We start from the raw sequence: 22,910 nt of genomic DNA on the forward strand, positions 1-22,910 counted from the left end.
GCCGATTGGTGCATAAAAATGCCCCAATGGCATAAAATGCCACACCAGAAAAAACCTAAAATACCGAATAAAAATGCCCAGCCCAGATCAAGCTCAGACTCACACATGAGCTGACAAATACTCTGCTAACACCCTCTCTCAGATCATGGGTGATCTGATACAATACAATAGTACAATGAAAAGGGATCAGAAACTATACAACATAGAACCACCAAGTAGAACCATGGATACCCAAGCAGTGGGTGATCAAGCCACCACCAAGGTGCCTCGGAGAGAACCTGATGTTGATGTCGATCGTACCAAACACCTGAAAATAGAGAATATCATAGCATGTCTCTGTGTCCGTTACCAATGTCTCGCAGTAGCATACAAGACCATCCTGTCAAAAATGCCCCTAAACATAGGTAACCATGGATTCCCCGCCTTTGGTCAAACCACCAAAGTGTCCCCTCATGTGAGCTCCAGACGAAAGCCTCCCGCTCTCTGTCAGATAACCAGCTCAGCAGGAACCTGGATGTCAATCCTAGCTCCAGGATTTGATTCCGCCAGACTGAAGTCGATGCGTCAGGGACGTCCCTCTCTGGAACCTATGCACCTTTGTAAAAGTATAGATAAGGCGCGACTGCCCCATCTGAACACCCGCTCACACTCCCTCTCTGGCACAAGAGAGTCGTGAGGGATGACCTCATCACTACCACTAGAAAGCAGTAGAGGAAGGGGCCACCAAGCCCTTCCCGCGATCCGAAGAAGAGGATCCCTTCCGTGCCTTGGACTTCACCTGGGTCGGAGGATCTGAGTCGGAGTCTGATGAAGGAGAGAACTCATCGGTAGAGTCAACATCTTGCTTCGTCGTCTGCTCCTTCTTCCTGGAAGCCACTAACTTCTTGTAGTCCTTCCGCAAATGTCCCTTCTTGTCACAGTGGTAACATTGGGCCTTCGACTTCTTCTTCCCGTCACCCCTCTCTGAAGCTACATAAGCCTCGCCTCCATAATGTGCCGGAAGCCGCCCCTGTAATCTCAAGGATGTCTCATGCTCAAGAAGCATTGAGGTCATATGTGTAAAATTGACAGGAGTCGATGATGTCTGCGCCTGCAAAGCATTAGCCACTCCATCAAACTCCGGGGGGAGCTTGTAGAGGACCGTCCCGACGAGATGCGCCTCGGGAAGAGCAGATTGCATGTGCCGAAGCTGGTCCTGTATCTACGTAACACGAAGAAGAAAAGACTGAATAGTATCTTTCGGCTCAAACTTCATCTGCTGGATCTGGCCATAAAGTGTGACTACTCGCATGGTGGAAGGTGCCTCGTACATCTACTGCAACTTCTGCCATACTTCAAGAGATGTCCTACAGGAGGTAACCGCCGGTAAGACCACTTTAGAAATACACCGAAGCAATGCCAAGTAAGCACGGGCATCGTCCGAGTCCCATGTGAGCACCGCTTCCTCATGGTTGTCCTCATCAAAGTCTTGAGGAAGAGGAAAAGGACGGAGAGGGCGAGGAAGAGCTCCACAGACGATGTACCATAACCGCTTCTGCACAAACCAAGCTTTCATGACAGGACTCCATGTGAGATAATTAGGTCCATGTAACTTATCATCAGTGGAAGTGCACGGAGGAGCCATATGGAGAGGATAAGAAGAGAAGTAGAGAAGAGATGGAATGTAGAGAGGAAACACAGCCAAAACACAAGCACAGACGGCAGAAAATGAGAGTTCACATGCAACATAACCCAAAATTTGATCAATAGAAGACAAAATCTGCTGCAGAAAGTCAAAAAAATCAGACAGAAACTGCCAAAAACAGCAAAAACGGCCTGAATTAACAATCACCCAGCCACGAAAGATGCTGAATCAGCAAAACGCAGGCTGTAAACTGCAGGAAAACAGGTAGAAAACTGTCGCCAGCAGCTGCTGATAGAAAACGCAGGCAGCAGAGGGTGCGTAGGCAGCAGGCGATGGCAAAACTGCAAAAAACGCAGGCTGAAAACAGCCCCAAAACAGGTTGCCTGGCTGCGACAGCAGTTGTCTGATCAGTAGGGGTACAAAACAGTCCTGAAATCAGCAATAAAATACAGCAGAAATACACATCCTGAAAACTGATACCATGTCAGAAGTTGAGCAGCGGTGAAGCATAAACATGTGCTGAAATAAACTGCTGAAACACAAGACAAAAAGAGAAAAGAAAACGATACAGATGAGAACTCAGATGTATGCACGGGAAATGGAATCCATATATCTGAACACGAGATAGTCGCATACAACAGTGAGTCATTGGCTGCGTGGGCACTGGCACTGGCTCTGGCTCCTCTCTCCATGGAGTCAGCAGATGGTGAAGATGATGATGATAATGACTGAGGAGGAGCACTGAGTATAAATAGGCTGAAAAAGTGGGGAGCAATAATGCTGGTCGGACAGGATTAATGCTGGCCGACTGGTGCATAAAAATGCCCCAATGGCATAAAATGCCACACCAGAAAAAACCTAAAATACCGAATAAAAATGCCCAGCCTAGATCAAGCTTAGATTCACACATGAGCTGACAAATACTCTGCTAACAGTTCTATCCTTATTCAAGTAATATGCAGCTTATTCCAAATGGGTGGGGTGGTACCCATACTTCCAAGGTGCTTTATATATTGGCCTTGGAATACCATTTGCTTTCGGTGCACAAGATTTGTGCCCTCAGCTTCTTGGTCGAGTTTGATGTGGATTTCTTTTAGATTCTTTATCGTGGATTGAGATAGGTTCTTGCTTTAGGTTATGAGAAGAATGGAGTCTATAAGTTGAGGTCTTCTTCTGCCTTGACTTCTCTTCTTCTTAACCCTCAAACACAGTTCGAGCTATGCCATGCTTAGTTTGGCCACCTCAACTATGATTACCTTTGGAAGCCGTCTAGGGGATAGCTTGTTTGAGGTTTGTTGGATATTGTGGTGAGCCAACAATCGTGTGTATCTTGCATTTGTGGGGAGCAAATTTGTGATGCTATTCCTAGTAAGGTTTCGAGGTGGTCTTCATCACCCTTGGAGCTTGTTTCTACCGATCTTTGTGGATCGATGTGGATGGAGTCTCTTAAGGGGAGCGTGTATTTCATGTTGATTGTGGATGATTATAGTAGGATGACATGGGCTTATTTTCTGAAGATGAAGTCGGGGGCTTTCTCCGACTTTATGGATTGGTTTCCCTTTGAGCAAAACCGATCGGGCCAAAAACTAAAGACCTTACGATCAAATAAGAGTGGAGAATTTGTTTCTAATGAGCTTGCTTGTTTTTGTGCAGATCGTGGTATTCACCTAGAGTTTGCCAATACAAACACCTCTCGGGAGAATGGCATATTGGAGAGAGAATTGCAATGTGATCAAGATGGGCCATACCATGATGAGCATAGATAGACACTTCCGTGTCTATGGGCTGAGGTTGTGGCTATTGTAGTCCACATGCTTAATCCACATGCTTAATCGACCTCCTACTTCTTCTGTTGTTGGTATGACACCTTATGAGGCGTATTTTGGATCTATGCCAGATGTTTCTTATTTCAAGGTTTTTGGGTGTGATGCCTATGAAGCGGCTTCTAAATGACAGGTGTTTGTGGGCTATAGCTCGTAGTCCTAGGGTTATCGGTATAATCCCGTTAAGTGGAATGTCTACACGAGCTGTTATGTTGGGTTCATGGAAGTTTCTATCTCAGAAGGGGGTGAGGAGCACCTCGTCCTTGGAGATCTAGGAAATAGTTGGGTGCTAGCGCCTATACCTGTGGAGTCTCTACCTCTTGCGGATTCTTCTTCGAATGAGGAGCTTATTTCTCCGCCACCGGTCTCTTCGATTGATCTGCAATAGTTAGTGGAAATTCTAGAGAATTCAATAGATGGAGAGCGATGAGGAGATATTCGGCCTCATCCTCGTTGGGCGTGTGACACTCTTCATGATGTAGGATTGAGGGGGTCCTTGAGGAGTGGCAGTCGCAAGATGGCCTGTGGTGTTCTCGAAGGAACCAGGCACATTTCACCGACCTTGTGTACACTAATTACTGTTTGATGACTCGTGCCATTAGGACAGGGAGCCTACTTCTATGAAGGAGGCTTTATAGCATGATCATTGGTGGAAAGCGATGGAGTAGGAGTTGGAGTCGATTGAGAGGAACGACACTTCGAATGTTGTGCCTAAGCCTTCTCATAAAAAAGTAATTGGAGTCAAATGGGTCTTCAAGACCAAGTACTGCAGTGATGGCACATTGGACAAGCAGAAGGCTCGCCTTGTTGCTAAAGGTTTTGCATAGTGCCCAAGCATTGATTTCCATGATACTTTTGTCCCTATAGCTCGGATGGCTACTGTTCATACTGTTCTTGACTTGGCTAGCCATAGGAGCTGGCCAGCCTATTGGCTGATGTGAAATCTGCCTTCTTGAATGAGGAGTTGAAGGAGGAGATCTATGTTGAGCAGCCTCCAAGCTTCGGTCCTTCTGATGGTAAGGTGTATATGTTGAGGAAGGCTCTCTATGGCCTTAAGCAAGCTCCCAATGCTTGGAACGAGAAGATTGACTCGTTTCTCCAAGAGAGATTGGGGTATCGGGGTTCCAAGGCTTATCCACAGCTTTATGTATCGGATGGAGGTCGTGTGTTGTTTATCCTTTATGTAGACGATTTGATTGTGACAGGTGCCCATGCCTAGATGGTTGAGTAGATGAAAGCAACACTTTATGAGATTTTTGAGATGATGGATATGGGACTTCTTCACTTGTTTCTAGGTCATGAGGTCTATTAGACTTTGAGGGGGATCTTTATCGCCTGCAACGGTGTGTGCAAGAGCTCTTGACTACGTATGAGATGGAGGGATGTAAGTCTGTTAGGACCCTTATGGATCCAAACTGGAAGGCCACAACCCATTCCGATTCTCCTTTGGTGAATGCTACCCATTATAGGCAGTTGGTTGGATCCTTGATATGGCTCCTTAGCACTCGTGTTGACTTATGTTATGGTGTAGGTGTGTTGGCTGGGTTCATGAGTGAACCAAAGATGGTGCATTGGTAGACTGCTCAAAGGATTTTGTGGTTTCTTAGGGGGACCCTCGATCTCAGGGTCTATTATCCAATAGGTACAGGTGATGCAGGCTTGGTACTGACAGGTTGGAGTGATTCTGATTGGGCTTGCGATGTGGATCATTGGAGGTCCATGACAAGTTATTGCTTCACCTCGGGTGTAGGTGCTGTTTCATGGAGCAGCAATAAGCAGCCCTTGGTTACTGGAGGAGCTTGGCTGCCTGCAAACAGGTCTTATTGTTCTTTAGTGCGCCAATGAGAGTTGCATTGCCTTGGCCCAGAACCTTGTGTTTCATGCTAGGACGAAGCACATCGAGATTTAGTATCATTTCCTTAAAGAGAATCTTCTAGATGAGACTATTGATGTGGTATATTGCAAGACAGAGGACAATCTTGTAGACCTGTTTACAAAGACGCTTCCACGGGCTTTACTTCAGCACCATTCTAGATCCCTTAGCCTTATGCCCCATCTAGGATCTGAGAGGGGGTGTTAGAGATTATCATCCCCTGGACAAGCATTCTTCAGAGATAGGCTGTGTATATATGCATTTCCTGTCAGTCAGGCATTGGAGAGCAATTTCATCAGTTGTGTGCGCTGTGGGTGACACGTGGCAGTTCTGTACAGTCTGCAAAGTCAGTCGAATTTATTGCAGGTATGCCACATGGCAGCGCTGGGACTGGTCGCACATGTGATGCCATGTCAACAGTTTTGTATGCCACATGTGCAGTCGGACAGCAGGATGGTACAGTTGGCTGCATTGCTGACTGCATATTTTTTGTCATTTCTTTTCAGGCTATTTATTACCTACCTTCAGCACACAGATGAACACATTCTGATTGCAGGATTCCAGATTTCTGATCGTGGAGATTGCTGCACATACTTCGAGGCTCACAGCTCGTGAGATCTTCGAGGTGGAGACATAGGTAGACATATGCTTTGCACCCGTGTACATATCTGCTTCCTTATTCAACATTCTTCATTGCAGATTTTCAAAGTTCTACCGACCCTTTCTCTCTCTTCTCTCTCTCTTCTCTCTCTATTCACTCCATCTCTCAATCTTGGTCATATGCTTCTGCACCGATGCACTCTGACAGATGTACTATGTACAAATGAAACTTGAAGGTGAGAGATGAAGAGGGAGAGGAATAGGGAGAGGAGAGGATGAGAAGATGAGGGAGAGGGAGAGGAAGAGGAGGAGGGATAGGGATAGGGATAGGAGGAACTTGGAAGAGGTGAGGGAAAGGGAGAGGGAGAGAGGGAGTTGGGTGATTGAAGAAGATGGAGGCTTGAAGATATAGGGTGATTTGTTTGGTGAGATAGGGGAGAGGGGACTGCTCTTTTATAAGGGTTGAGATGAGGGAGAAGAGGAGGGAGGAGTGTGAAAGAGGGGGGATTGTGAAAGAAGAGAAGTTGGAGCAAGGTGAATGCCAATCCAATTTATGATAACAAGAGGCATTTGGATTAGTGGAGGAGATTGAAGGAATTTAAGTGCACTCCAATAAATTGTAATATAAGTTGAATAAATTTAAAATAGCACAAGGGGCGCCAATTTTGGGGTCAATAGTCCAATGTCCAAGAATTAATCGGTAACATTTTAATTTCAATTTATGTGAATTTAGTACTTGTTGTAATTTGTCTTTAATCAGGTCATCACTACCCTTTTCCTTGAGGAAGGTTGGTTTCATGGTGTATGAGAATCAAATCGTATTCAACCTAAGAAATTTCGCATGGATGATAGTGTTCGAAGTAGTCAATAGCGTCTCTACCTATGTGTGAATCTTTGTGAGCTAGTTGTGAGTGTCACACTTGTTCAGTTCATGGTATAGCTTGTTTTGGAGATTGAAGTGGTGATGATGAAGTGTTTAAAGCCATCTTCCCTTAAGAGTTCTTTCTGGTCTTCAATATTGAGTTTTCAAATCAAGGCTTAATTTTCTTCAATGAGTAGTTCTTTCTGGTCTTTAATATTGAGTTTTCAGATTATGGCTTAATTTTCTTCAATGAGTACGCAACTTTGACACCATGTAAAGAAGTATTCGAGCATAGAAGATAAACACAAAGTGTACGACAAAACACAATGATAGTGACCCTAGTTTGTCTATTTATAGGCAGCTTGCTCCCAAATTCATTCATTCATCATTGATTCATTGTGATTAGCCAGCTCACCTCATTCTTATACCCCCTGCTACTGTTTGGTGCCCACACTTATGTGTAGAGATATGTGTTGGGGCTAACTGCTGTAGCCTTGTATCTTTCAGCCATTGTAGTCAAATTGTTCCTTCTTTTGTCTATGTTGTCTTTTAGTCTCCTAAAACCAGCCTTCCTCCTTGGAAAGGGTGGTAACTATTTGATTAAGCACTTAATTACAACAATTAGCAAATGAATATAACTTAAAATGCACAAATTACCTTAATAATCTTAGACATTGGATACCTTGCTGGCCCCAAAACTGGCACCCCTTTCATTATTTCTTTATAGCAACAATTAGCAATCAATTCGGGCCAATTGCCCCTTGATTTTTCACCGAGGATTTACACGAATGGAACCTCAAATTGGCCAAATGCTACCCCAAATTACAATGAATGGACAGAGATTTGAATTCCTTGCTAATTACACAAATTTTAGGTGCTGAATTTAGTATACAATGCCTTCACCAATTGGCACAAGTTCTAAGGTAGCTGTCAAACCTTAATTTCTGCAGAAATTTAGGGTTTATAGTAGAGATCTCTTTGTTGTCCACCAAATTTGACTGAGATCTACTCAAAATGGCTAAGAAATGTTGAGATCTCTTGAGAATGGGTTGAAGAAGGTGAGAGAAAGTAAAGATGAGAGAGAAATTTGATTTTCTTTGTGAGAAAACCGTACATTCTATTTGTTGCTTGATATAGCTTACATTTAATGCAGTTGTCTACTGCCAAACACCTCCAAAACGCTGTCACTTGATTAGCAATGCTGTTCCCGTGCTTGTTGAGGCTCCACATGGCTGTCTACTGCAGTAAATTGATGTTCTTCGATCAGAAAATGGACTAGTAGCTTTCTCTCTCTCTTTCCTAAGCTGTAAACTGATTGAATGGTTGAGACCCAGACCCCAAAAACGTTTTCTCAATTTGCATGTGCATTCTTGCCAAGTGGCAGCCTTCTAAACCCATTTTTCAGCATTATCCAGCCATTTAACTAATTTTTAGAATTAAAAAATCCTGAAAATTAATTTAAGCTCTTTTGACCTTGCCTAAAATGAAATGTGTCCATCCATAATTAAATTGGCTAGGCCATTTGTAACTTGGAGTGGTCCCCCACCTCTAACGACCCTTAGACTAGCATTAATTAATTAAATATTGCTAGTCCCTAGTGTCGCCACCAACACTTGTTGGCCAAATAACAATTTAAGGGTTAAAACTGACACCAACTAACCCCCAAAGCCTAGTTGTTATAACTTATCACAACTTTTACCTTTGATACCCATTGCATTCTCAGGATCCTTGGTCTGTTACCATGAAATAACTGCCATGTGCATCATAGTGCTAAATAACCTTGCACATTTGATTAATAACTTAATCAAATGTTATTAACAAGATTAAAGCATCTCAAAATTTCATGTCCTTGTGACAGACCTCCACTTTGAAATCCTTGCAATCGACCTCGATTGCATTGCATTGTGCCAAAGGAAAAGTATACTGCATTGGAATTTCCATAAGGCATCACAGCCAACAATATTGCACACTACTGTCCAACGATGCTACATGCCCTAAACTTGTTGAAAATTTCAGCCAATATATACATTACATAAAACTGAAAATCAGTCTAAAACTGTTGCTAAAAACTCATTGGATACATCCATAACTCATGTTTCTCAATTGTTTTGACTATCAACCATAGAAAAGCATCAATTCAGCATAAACCATAGCTGAAACTATCAATGGCATTTACTAACATGCTGTTGTCCATGGAACCAAATGTAAGCCATTGAAAACTAAGCACGAAGTGTTGCAAATGTGACCCTAAACTGATCACAAAATCATTGCAAAAATTAACCAGCAATCAATGCAAAAATTGATGCAAAATTGATTCCAAGAGTGACCATAGACAGTTCTCAAATTGATAAAAAATTGAGTTGAAATTGATCAGAATTTTTGTCTCTAAATTGAGGCTAAATTCATTTCAAACTGACCATAAGTTGATGCAAAAGTATAGTTTCAATGCTCAGGTGTAACTCATACCCATTTGCATACATTTCACAATGACTAGTACACTGAGTAGAACCCCATGGCAAACATATTGTTAGCAGAGTACCTTGGATGCATGCTAAATATATCCAAGATCCACTACATATGAGAGGTGTCCACAATTGGCGGAGTGGAAGTGCTACGTTTCCCTTGAGCATCAGGCAATACTCCGGACCCCTGCTCTATTGAACTTGATTGAGCCCGAACTAAAGTTGGCTCTAACTAAAAGGTACCTAGGTAAAGCTATAACAATGAGGATGGTTTGCCAAGTCATCCTCTTCTATCCATTTGGCATCCATTGGTGAATAGTTCTGAAATTTCACGAAGTCTCTCTTGGAAACTTTCTTTTCTTATGTGCCAGAATGTGCTCAAGTATCAAAATCTCATCTAGTTCGTTAACCTTAAACTGAATTTCAGCAGACATATCCTTTGGCACATCACCATGAAAGGGCCTTAATAAACTGATATGAAAGGTATTGTGTATCTGTCAATATGGAGGTATTTTCAGCCGATATGCCACATCATTGATCTTCTCCAGTACCTGGAAGGGCCCATAGTATGTTATACTCAACTTTGGATGGAATTTCTTTCTTCCTTTTATCTTTTTTAGCCTCGTCTTTTCAAAACGCAGCTATCGCCCTTTGCAAACTGCAAAGCATGTCTATGACGATCAGCTACCCTCTTTTACTTTTCTTGTGATCTCTAAAGTGCATACTTTATCTTTGCATAGGTTGCATCCAAGTTTTTGACATAATGGTCAGCCTTAAAGGTCTTATCCTTAGTTTGCAAGATACGTGGTATCTTCTTACCACCCTCAACCATCTCAAATAGAGCCTTGCCAGTCGAACTATGCATTGTGTTGTTGTAAGCAAACTCAACCAAGGGCAAATACTACTCCCACTGTGTTTTGTTGTTTGAAACATAAGACCTCAAAAGATCTAACTCTATGGAATTTGGTTCCACAGAGTGGCCATTTGTCTGTAGATGGAAGGATGATGAGAATTTTAGCATTGTGCCCATATTCCCAAACACCCCTTCCAAAATAAATAGGTCATCTGAGGGTCTTGATCACTAACAATCGACTCTAGCATACCATGATACTTAAAGATGTGATGCAAAAACAATCGTGCCATATAATTAGCCTTTATTTTCTTCCTCATCGGAATGAAATACGCTTGTTTGCTAAACTTGCAAATGATAGTTCATATTCCATCATTCCCTGTATGTGTCCTAGGAAGCTTAAAAATAAAGTCCATTGCAATGCTCTACCGAGGCCTATTTGGAATAGGCAAGGGCTGCAATAAACCCGATATCTTTTGCCTATCATGCCTTACTTTAAGACATATGATGCATGTCTTGACAAACTGTTTTACATCATGCCTCAAACTGGCCAATAAAAGAAATGCTCCACTGCCTTGACCATGGCATTAATACCTCTATGTCTTGCATATGGAGGAGCATGACTTTCAGTGATAACTCTAGGCCCCATGCATCATCAGAAATCCATCTCTTAGCACAAAGTGTTCATGCATTTGGCCATTGCAAAGCTGATCATAAACATTAGCAAAGTCGAAATCAACAACATATTACTCTTTCACGGTATTCAACTTAGTGTGATAAACCATGTTGACGGCTGAAATTTGTGGCTTACGTGATAGTGCATCAGCCACAACATTCTTTTTATCATCAATATGTTCAATTTGAAAATGAAACATAGAGAAAAAATTTGCCAATCTCATATGCTTCTTAGACAACTTTGTCTGCGTTAGAAAGTTCCTCAAAGTTTGCTGGCTTGTTTGCACTGTAAAATCAGCTCCCAACAAATAGTGCTTCCATGTAGATAGTGCATGAATTGCAGCCAAGATCTCTTTCTCATAGACTTGCAAATTCTTTTTTGCATCGTGGAGAATTTGGCTTTCATAATGAGAAGATTTACTCATTTCTCCAAGAGACATCAAGGTATCGGCATTTCAAGGCCGAGTCACAGCTTTATGTACACACCTTAGGTGGAGGTGGTGTATTGTTTGTCCTTTATGTGGACGACTTGATTGTGACAGGTGAGTATTCACAGGTGGTCGAGTAGACGAATGTAGCACTTCATGAGAAGTTGGAGATGACGGATATGGGACTTCTTCACTTGTTTCTAGGTCGTTAAATCTATCAGACTCCGAGGGGGATCTCTCTCCTAGCATTGGTATGTGCAGGAGGTCTTGACTACGTATGAGATGGAGGGATGCGGATCTATTACGATCCCTATGGATCCAAATTAGGCGGCCACAGTCTATTTCGATTCTCCTTTGGTGGATGCCACTCGTTATAAGCAGTTGGTTGGCGCCTTGATATGGCTTCTCAATACTCGCGTTGACTTATTTTATGCAGTAGGTGTGCTAGTTGGGCTCCTGAGTGAACCCAAGATGGTGCATTGGCATATTGCTCAGAGGATTTTGCGGTTCCTTCAGGGAGCCTCGATCTCGGGGTCTATTATCTAGCAGGTATACGTGATGCATGCTTGGTACTTATAGGTTCGAGTGATTCAGATTGGGCTAGTGATGTGGATCATTGGCGGTCTACGATAGGTTATTGCTTTACATTGGGTACAGGTGCTGTTTCATGGAGCAGCAAGAAGCAGCCCATGATTGCCCTATCTTCGAGTAAGGTGGAGTATCGGGTGGCGTCTTCTATCACATGTGAGACAGTGTGGTTGGAGGAGCTTGGCTGCCCGCAAACATGTCTTACTATTCTTCGCTTTGTCAATGAGAGTTGCATTGCCTTGGTCCGAAACCCCTTGTGTCATGCTAGGATGAAGCACATCAAGATTTAGTAGCATTTCACTTGGGAGAAGCTTGTGGATGAGACCATTGATGTGGTATACTGCAAGACAAAGGATAATCTTGCTGACTTATTTACAAAGGCGCTTCCACATGCTTTACTTTGGTGTCATTCCAGTTCCCTTGGCCTCATGCCCCATCCAGGATTTGAGAGGGGGTGTTAGAGATTGTCATCCCTTAGACATGATTTACCCAAATACTAGTTAGAGAGGGGTCTCCGGATATGGATATTGTAGTAGTCTATCTTACCTCTCGGCCAACAAATCTTCCAAGACTTGATAAGTGCTTTGGGCGAAGGGAGATTGTGGGATCTCAATCAGTAAGTGGGGAGATCTGATTATGTCTTGGTAATCAAGCTCAAGCTAGGAGGGACCTTTGAGAGGGGTTTGAGTCTAGGTGAGTGGGTGGCCCTCCAAAGTTCCTTAGCTCTTATTTTCCATGATGCACATACAAACTAGGTGAGTGGGTGGCCCTCCAAAGTTCCTTAGCTCTTATTTTCCATGATGCGATTGTATGTGTGGAAAGATGTACTATCCAAGAGTTAAAGTATATCAAATAGTTAATTACTTAGGATATCCCTTAAGCTGATTACTATGACATTTGTATACTTGATAAAATTTATTCTCTCTTTGAGTTTAACCAAAGGGTTGCCCTAATGATCTGCCTAGAGAAGTGGATTATACTCAACATCCCCAAACAAACTACACCAATCTAGCAGAGTGGTTTGCTCATTGCCGACAGATGATGGGAGTTGGATAGATATATGTATTTCAGCTTTGTACATACCTAGACTTACCTGATTCTTTCCTCCTCTTAAGGCACATTGCCTTTAGTTGGGAGGTTTTTGGGAATAAAGACCCTCGTGCCTTTAAATGTGCTCGGGTGTGAACACACCCTTAGCACTTGTACTTACACATATATATCTATCTAAAAAACTAAAGGTACATACTCGTCATTGTACCTAAAATCGTGCACACTCTCTGCTTTGCTCTCTTCCACTCTCTCTGTCTCTTTGCGCCTAAGGAACTACTGTCTCGATCTTCGTGCCTAACGTGTCACTACCATAGTTACCAAGAACGGGGAACGGGAACGGGACCCCTTGGAACGGAGAGAACGCCCAAAGCGAGGGAACGGGAACGGAGGGAACGGTATATATATATATATCCTCTAGAGAGAGAGAGAGAGAGAGAGAGAGAGAGAGAGAGAGAGAGAGAGAGAGAGAGAGAGAGAGAGAGTCAACACTAGTCTTAGAATCTAGAGAGACAGATCATATCTATTATCAACCATGAATTATAATTCATGAAATTAGACTCTAGAGACATAATAATCAAGTTTCAACTTTCAACAATAATAAAGATTCAAAACATTGTAACTAGCAATGGATTGTCGCATTCATAATTCAACACTGTAATCAACAATGCTGCATAAGTCCAACTGGCAACAAGTGTGCATTGCAAAAACACAAAATATGCACTAAACAGTAAACTTTAAAGCCTAAATAGTAAAGATCCAAGTTACAAGAGCTCCAATTTCCAAGTCAATACTCTAAAGTTCCAAAAGGCTAGCTACTAAGTGCTCTGATTCATGGAAGATGGCTCCACTGTGCCTGAATGCTCATCCTGCTGAACAACATCCTGCCCATCATCATCACCATCATCACCATCGTCATCTTTTTCCCAACATATAAAAGAATCAGCCTTTGCAACTGATGTACGAGCTAGCAAGCGAAGATTGGAGCTCACATAAACTAAGTCATTCGTCTTCATTGTATCAAGACGATTTCTCTTCTTTGAGTGAATGTGATTGAAGGAGCTCCATAGTTGCTCTAAACAAGAAGAGCTAATTGTTTGGCTAAGAATACGAATAGCCAAACTCTGCAACTGTGGAGCTTCTGCGCCGTAGTCCTCCCACCATAAAGCAGCCCCAATATTTGTCCTGTCCTCTAGTGCATCCTCTGTACCAAACATCCCTAATGTTTGTCGATATACAGAGAGCTGATTTTTAATTTTGCGTTGCATTTCACGGCTAGGATAAAGCCTTGCAAGCAATGTGTTCCAAGCCTTGACCACCTCAAGGTCTCTTTCTTGCATCTTTCCTTGAAACTCAGGATCAAGCACATATGCTGCAGCATGCATAGGAGAGTCATACTCATTCCATCTGTTGATGCATAACTCCTTGATTTGCTCATACCTATCTGCATTTGGTTCCAAACTCTCCAACCTCTCAATCATGCGATCCATACCTTCATAGATCTTCCCAATGCATGGATCCATGCCATCTGCAAGCCTCAACATGTGCATAATAGGATCAACCATTTGGTTGGTGCGATTAACCTCATCCCTAAAATCTCTATCAGAAACATATGCATTACATAACACAGCAGTAGCAGTGGCAGCCCCAGTCCAATTTTCATACTCATCACTAGCAAATAGCTCCCTAATTGCACCTTTGCAATAGTGCAATCGACCAAGCATAGGAAAGTTATATGCAAATCGTGTATCCGAGTATTTAAGAAGTTCTTTGTCACTTCTCTTGCGAAACTCAGCATGCAAGTATTGATGATTACATATAAATGTGATAATCTTGTTGCCTTTTGCAACAAGAGATGCAATCCATGGCAAGTCCCCAATATCCTTCAACAAGTTTTTCAAGCAATGCGCCATGCATGGACTAAAGGTGATATGTGGATACATTGCCATTAAAATGTTTCCTGCTGCCCTGTTTGTAGGTTCACCATCTGCCACAAACTGCACTACATTTTCTGCCCCAACAGCCTGCACTGCCTCGCACCACTCGGATGCCAATACATCTGCACTCTTTCCAGTCTCTGAAGCATCATGACTACCAATGAAGTATACATCTCCACGAGAATATGCAACAATACCATGTATGGACCTATGGCGTGTGTCACTCCATCCATCTGCTATCAATGTCACTCCATTTCTTGCCCATTGATTGCGAATATTTGCTGTTGCAATCTCTATGGCTACTTTCTCCTTTTGAAGCAATGTAGTCCTGATAGTTTTTGATGAAGGGGGCTTATATGGGGTCCATACTCTGCAATCTTTGTCACCATATTTAAAAAATAAGGTGACCTGGCTGATTTGAATGCAATATGGTCATGGTAAAAAAAGTGTGCCACTGTTGCATCTGTTTCCTCTTTTTTCTTTGGTTCCCATGAAGTGTATAATGAACTCTGTTTAGCACCACGACCTGTTGCCATTGATGGCCCACGAGAAGGCTGCGTAGCCACTAATCCTGGTGGTCTTCTACATGAAGCACCATGCCCTGCTGGTCTTGGAGTCCATGTTGTTGGATCCACTGCTATATTTGGCGTCCTCCTGGCATGTGAATTCCCCATAGATGTGGCTATGCGGTCAAGTAACTCCTGCCTTTTCTCAATTGATACATTGGTGCAAAAACGCACCTCTTTCCCCTCCTCATGTAGAAGATGGGCTCTCACTTTATCAGCCCCACTAGTGCGAGCATAAGGGCAAAGTTTGCATTTCCAAGGGCGAGCCCCTCCACCTCTCAATGGCACCCCTGCATCTACCTCATCCCACCATGACCAAGTAGTGCTTCGACTTCGTCCAGTTGTTGACGAAGTACTTGCTGAGGATGATGAAGATCCCATAGATGTCAATGCCGCCATCTATATAAAAGTGACAAATAATCAATAAAGTTCAATAAAATTGCAAAAATTTGCAGCCAAAATTTCAACATGTGTGTGTTAAATTTTAAGCAATGCTAAAAATGCCAGAACTTTGGTGCTATTTCAGCCTGCATTCCTTTTACTGAAAATGCCACAAATTTGGGGCATTCTAGCCTGCATTGAACATTCCCTTGCTGAAAATGCCCCAAAATTTGGAGTATTTTCAGCTCCCAAACTTGGGGCAATGACAGACTCAAAATGCCCCAATTTTGGGGCATTCCAGCCTGCAATTCCTTGCTGAAAATGCCCCAAAATTTGGCTCATTTTCAGCTCCCAAATTTGGGACAATGACAAATTTGAGAATTGAGATGATGATCCTCGGACCTTGAGACTTCACCTGATCCCGGGGAGAAGTCACGCTAGGCAAGAGAGGCGGGCCAGGCAGGCGGGAGAGGTAGACGAGTCTCGAGAGCAGGTGGGAGTAGGGCCTAGGTAGTGGGGGCAGGCGGGGCAAGTGAGATAGTCGGCGGGATAGTCGAAAGGGCAGGCGGAGCAGGCGAAGTGGGCGGGGACAGTCGGCAGGGCAGGCGGAGTGGGCGGGGACAGTCGGTAGGCGGACTAGGTACTCTGCAGACTGGGCGAAACAGGCGCAGGCGAAACGGGCGCAGGCGAAACGGGCGCAGGCGACGGACAGACAGGAGTGCAGCGACGTAGGCGAGGATAGACGGGCGTAGGCGAAACGGGCGACAGACAGAGGGCGCGAAACGGGCGACATGCGGGCAGTTCGAGACAACGCGGGCAACGACAACAAAAAAAAACTTAAAAGTTAAAAATTAAAAAACTCGAGCTGGAACGGCCGTTCCAGACAAGGAACGGACCTGGAACGGCGAGGGAACGGACCTAGAACGGGAGGGAACGGGCCGGGAAATGGGCTGGAACGTTTCGCCAGCGTTTCCTTGGCCCGAACCCCTCGGAACGCGTTAATCCGTTCCTATGTGCCGGAACGGGCGTTCCCTGTTTCTATTGTCACTACACTCATCAAGTTTCCTTGTATGCATGTCATAATATGTGACACTATACTATCCCTCTCGTGGACCTACGGCAGCATTGGCTTTCACCATCTGCTTCCATCGATCCACTTCAAGGATGTGGAAAGAGAGATTACACTCAATTATGGTACAAGCAATCTTTATTTTAGTGTTTCTTCACCTGTCTTTGAGAAAAGAGAGAGGATTGGATATTTGGCCTATTGCTTGGGCAAGTGTGGCTTGTCTCTTTGGCATAGGTGCTCCATTTGAGTGGTGTTTCCTAGATGGGATAGAGAAGGCCCCTCCAACGGAGAAAATAGAGATGGTTGGAGAGGGATCTTCTTCCGCATCCAAGGCCTCATGATCAGGAGACACCATCTCTCTTGCTCTTGAAACGCCTTTTTGTCGCTTCAATGACAAGTATTTTGGACGACATTCTTTGTAGACATCATTGGGAATGTCGAGGCATGGTGTGGCCTCTTCTCCCAATTTGCATATGTGAATGAGGAGGCGGGTGACAAATGAGGTTTGGATCTTGGGGCAATACTTGCATTGCCACTTGCAAGTGTTGGATTTCTCCTTTACTCACTCAAAGTAGGCACAATGCAAGCGGAAGGCTTGCCATTTCTAAAGCAATGAACAATCACCTTTCAACATGCTTGGTTTTCTCTAAGGATGAGGTTGATAACGAAAATGTTGAGAACATGTCTAAGTTAGAAAAGGGTCGCACGTCTGTTCGGAAAATGTTTGATGATTGCTTTTCTCAGTCACTTCTAGGGCTGTTACCGATTGAAAGGTTGGAAGATCATGGCATCGATCTTATCCATGGAAGTAGTCTGCTGTTAGGTTAGGTTTCAGCAGCATGCAAATGCGTACATGTGCACACACACATTCTCTCTCTCTCTCTCTCGCATAGTGAAACAAGTGAACGACGAGAGAAAAGGGTGTTGGAATGTCACATCCACTATGCAAAAATGATTCAAGAGTACAATCCCTAAGATACTAAGTACCACACCCATTGATGGATTTTCACATGGGGTAAAAAAACTTTTGTAGCTAGAAGGTAAAAAGTGTATGTGGATAAGGTATCGGCCAGACCAAGATTTAGGAGGAACATGATAAGTGTAACAACCTCCCCCTCAAGTATATGATGTAAACATATACAGGGAATAGGTAGTCAATCCCCAAATGGCATCAAGCCTAGAGCCTTGTGAAAGGCTTCAAACTTTTCTCTAGAGAGAGCTTTTGTAAATACATTTGCCAAGTTCAATTTCCCTTGCATGGAGCCTCTCTTTGACATAATGATAATGCACCTCTTTAGTGTGAGCATGAAAAACTGGATTCCTTGCAACTGCCATGGCACACTGGCTGTTGGTATGGATAGGAGTGGGTGATTGTAGTCCCACACTAAGATTGACCAAAAGGTGTATGAGCCATACACATTCTGATGTAGCTGTAAATGCTGCCATATTCAGCTTCATAGCTAAATGTGGCCACTATAGACTGCACCTTGCTCAACTAAGAAACACATGAATCACCAAGCATGAAACAGTTACTACTAGTGGACACTTGCATGTCAAAACAACCAGCCCAATCACTGTTTGTGAATGCATGCAAGCAAAGAGAAGTGCCTTTAGGATAAAAAAGGTCCAATGCTTGAGTGCCTTTGAGATAGTGAAAACACGTTTAACTGCTTGCCAATGTGTAGTACCAGGGCTGTGTATAAAGTGTGCCAAGTGAGAGACCCCAAACCGAATATTTGGTTGTGTATTACACAAATACAATAGACATCCAACAATTTGCTGATAAAGAGAAGCATCAAATGGATCTCCTATATCTTCAAGCGTAAACCCGTGGCTTGTCTCAATTGTAGAAGAGATTGGCTTGTTGTCTTGCATTTGAAAACACTCAAGGAGCTGCCTAATGTATTCAAATTTTGCATAGGCACTGGTAGCTATTGCATGCATCAATTGGGTGTAAAGATTACGTTTCTCAATGGTGATCTCCACAAAAAGGCTCAAAGGAAAATCTTTTTAGCAATGAATGGTGTTTATGTCGTACCCTCTTGGCTTTTTTCAAAATCTTTGCTTTTTTCAAAAAGCGAAGTGTGTTGGCTGCATAAGACCCTCTATGGTTTAAAGTAGACACCTAGGGCATGATATGAAAAGATACATACATATTTGATTACGCTTGGCTTCAGTAATTCACACCTTGAAAGCACACTTCATATCCGCAAAGATGGGGATAAACTCTTGATTATCATTCTTTATGTGGATGACATGCTATTGACTAGACCTTGTGAGACATAGATTTCGGCCTTAAAAGTTGAATTGCAGCATGCTTTTGATGTGACAAATCTTGGCCACTTGCAATATTGTTTGTGTGTATGTTGAGTAGCCATTCTAGTTCTACCGGTGTTGTGCCACTATGCGGATACAGTGTGAAAAACTCTGGAGTGTATCATCATCCGACTTCTTTATTGATGTAGAAAGTCAATGTGATCTAAGTCATTAGTGCTAGTGTTTGTGGCATAGATGGACCAAAAATACTAGATTTTTGGACAATTTTAGCCTATTATTTATTATAAATATTCGAAAAAGCTAGAAAAACTTCTAGATTAGGATGGCATGTAAAAATCAAGTTGCGTTTTTAGCCAGTTATTGTATTTTTCATAAAAAAGATTGATGGGTGAAATCGCGTGCGTCGCGATTGCAGTTGACATGCTAAAAACTGCACTTTAAACTGGAAGAAGTGAGTTGAGAGATTCTGGAAAAGGTATCTTGGGGTTTTACTCCCCTTTCGAAGCCAACGGAGCCATTAGATTTAGGTTCCGAGTAGCAGAGAGCAGGTTGTTATTTTGATCCACGTTTTTGGTCTATGAGGGAGCTCTAAGAGATCTAATGCCTGGAGATTGCTTTTGAGTAGTGCTATACAAAGAATTCCAGGTTCTATCAATACATATTGATTCAATTGATTGTGCTTTGTCTTTGTCCTATTTATCTCTTGTCTTCTTTTTTTTCTCTTCCATCTCCTATCTCTACTTCCTTTTACCTCTCATCCCCGGTGGATACGACTTTTCGACAAAAACCCCTCCAACATTGGTGAACTTGACGTGAAAGGTCGTTAGAAGAAGGAAAGACAAGATGGGAGAATCTTTGAACACAATCTCTAGTGATGTTTTGCAACAGTTGGTGCAAAATATGAATATGCTTATGCATGTACAACGACAATAATGGGTGATGCAGGCTTTTGGTCAAACAGAAAGTGTTGTGATGAATGCTCTTCAGGCAGTTGAGCATGAGATGAAGTTATTCAGTGGTAGGAATATATTTGCATATGTACATATCTATGCTCAAAAGATGGAATTCTTTGGGGTGGCTCAACTTCCATGGAGCCGGTATTTTGTACGTGTTACTGTACATGAACAGAAAACGCGAATTACTGAATTATACATGTAGGATGCTGACTGGGAAGCTTTCAAGAAGATACTCAGGGAAGAATTTTACATTGAAGATATCAGTTTGATTACGCGTAAGACTTTTCAGGAGTAGGTTTTACAACCCAATAAGGGTCTTGTGGCTACAGAATTGTTAAGAGAATTTGAAAGTCGATTTGAGCAGTTGGATCTTGCAGAACAACAAGCTGTTGCAAGTCAGAAAATTGAATTGTTTCTACAAGTAGCAGATCCTGAGCTTCAAGAGAAGTTTGATGATTTGCTAGAGGATCAGACTACAGAGACAGGTTTGAAAATAGAGTGGAGACATGTCAAGGAAGTTGTTATTGCACTTGTGAAAAAGCATAGAAGAAGAGAGAGATTGCATGTCTCTAGCTTGCCCACTGTTACAGGCAAAACAATTGAAGTATCCAGTAAGCCACCCGTTTTTGTGGCTAACCCTATGGCTGTATCTGCTATTGTTTCCTTTGCTAGGGAAGATGTCTTAGATGAATTGGTCAAAGGCATGCATGATATTTAATTGAAGGTTGCAAAATTGGATGAAAAAGGACAAGAGGATAAGGGATGGGCAGTAATCCCTAAGCCATGAAAAAGATATATGTGGTGTGATAGTTTGCAGCATGAGAGAAAGAAACGTGCTGCTTGTCAGGAGACCTTGGTACGACAGCTCATCTTTTGGAAAGATGGCAAGATCCATGCATAAGAAACGAGATTGCCTCTTGCTTTGAATTTTGGAAAGGGAGCTATGCAAAAGTTGTTGGAAGACTTGGTTGTCCAAAATGCTTATGTAGCAGTACATACTTCTACTTTTGATCTACAGTTGGATAGAACGCATGGCCAAGTGATGGTTGGGTGGTCCAAAGACTGAAATATGGACACATGCTTTATATGCAACTGAAAAGAGAAAGGTTATTGATAGTGAAATGTCTAATGCAGGGCAAGACATTCGTGACATAACTGGTTGGGAATCACCAATAGATGCATATTCAGTGTATGCATATTTAGCAAAGGTACAAAACACGGCTGTACTTGTGGAAGAAAAATGAAAGAGAGATGAAGATAATGCAGAGACATCTAAAAGAATGACAAGAAGTGTGGATCAGCCTATTACTACAAATCAGTCACCTCTCGAGCATGTTATGGAAGAGGTTAGTTAGGAGCAAAAACAGGATAGCAAACAAGAGGGCAAAAAGAAAGGCAAGCAGCCAGTTTGACATTGAGACAGCTACAGATCTTAAGAAGCTTCTTGAAGAACGAATCCTAAACAGTCGGGTGGAATTCACCTTGGGAGAGGTACTTGGCATCGCCAAGTGAGAATTTTATGATGAGATCATTGACATAATTAAGAGGAAGCGTCAGTTTCTTGGTGATACCACTAGTGCATTGTTGCAATTTGAAGAGGAAAAATGTTTGTTGGATATTCGGGCTGAATATGAGTATGAAGTAAGTACTGGATTTTCTATGCAGGATGCTACTAATTAGTAGACAGTATGTGAAAAAGAGAAAAAAGTGACTGAAAATGCATTGTCTTGTAGCAATATGCATGGTGGAGTAAGGTAGATGCAACAATATGGGAAAGAGACTCTAGAATTTATTTCTCAGTCATTACATAAGAAATCATTGGGCCACGGCTACCACTGAAACGGTAGTGAAAATAGGGGAACGTGAAACTCTTTGTGTTGCTTTACTTGACTATGGGTTTGAGATAAATGTTATTGAGCGTGGATTGTATGAGAATGGTGCATGGCCTGTGGACATTGGTCATGCTTGGTGCATGAGGGCTGCAAATAATTCTTCGGGAGAGCTTTATGCTGCATATCCTAATGTAAAAGTGATGATTGGTGATGTACAAGAAGAGCAACACTTCTTTGTGTAAGATAATTCCTCATATGCGGTGATTTTGGGACAACCCTATATTACAGGAGTGCGTATGGAAACAAAGGTGCTTGATGATGGTTTTGCTTATGCAAGAGTTGGAAGCAAGGATGGGAGGAAAGTAGTCCAATTTCTTACTGTTTGTGTTAATCATCTTAGAAATCGGGATACGCTTCGAGAGTCTCCTTTGGCTCCAAATGCAAGGGAATTCAAAGGCCTGGATTTTCATTAAGCACTGTTGTAATGCGGGGCTACAATAGTGCTGTTCAAAGGATGCACTCGCCTCTTGATGGAATGAAGCATGTATTTACTATTGGTTATTCTCAGTTTACAACAAATAGTTCATGTTGGTTTAAGTCTATGGAAGCTATGTGCAAGGCTGAACGCATATCTATGAAATGGGCTACTAAGGAACTGAGAGCATTGGGGCTGTTAGCTGAAATTGAAGGCATTTCAGGCATCTTTTATGGGCTGAATATGAATGACACTACGGTTGAAATTTCAGCAACTATACATGTAGGAAATAAGACTGAAAATAGAGTGTTGTCAGTATGTTCTTTGGACATGTATGATGTTATAGCATTGTTTACTCAGCAAGAAGGATTACAATGGGTTGAAGCACTTGTGGAGATAAAGTATAAGACAGTTGATAAAGAGGTGAAACCAATTGCTTTGCCACTTCCACCAGAAAGTGAGGGTTTGTATGAAAAAGTGTCAAGGCAGCCAAGCTTACGGGATCCTAAAGATATAGGTCATCAGTTTACATCTGAAACATTACAGGAATTGAAAGTTGGTGTAGAAGGTTTTCTTTTACCTGCT

General features: G+C 42.5%; 1 protein-coding gene across 6 annotated transcripts in view; it reads left to right on the top strand.

Annotated features, from left to right (window-relative positions):
* Positions 1 to 22,910, top strand: part of LOC148025721 (Cox19-like CHCH family protein) — a 56,085-nt gene that overhangs the window by 6,368 nt on the left and 26,807 nt on the right. The window contains exon 3 of one of the 6 annotated variants that reach the window (XM_087692945.1): positions 5,877 to 5,895. The exons of 4 other annotated variants lie outside the window; for them this stretch is intronic. The gene's annotated coding sequence lies outside the window, so the exon portion shown is untranslated. Of the gene's footprint in view, positions 1 to 5,826; positions 5,846 to 5,876; positions 5,896 to 22,910 lie in introns of those variants that run through there. One more of the 6 variants, XM_087692944.1, reaches the window with a different exon arrangement.

This window comes from Lygodium microphyllum, chromosome 14 (assembly GCF_053477565.2).
Source record: "Lygodium microphyllum isolate KBCC chromosome 14, Lygodium_microphyllum_v1.1.10, whole genome shotgun sequence".
Taxonomy (NCBI): Eukaryota; Viridiplantae; Streptophyta; class Polypodiopsida; order Schizaeales; family Lygodiaceae; genus Lygodium; species Lygodium microphyllum.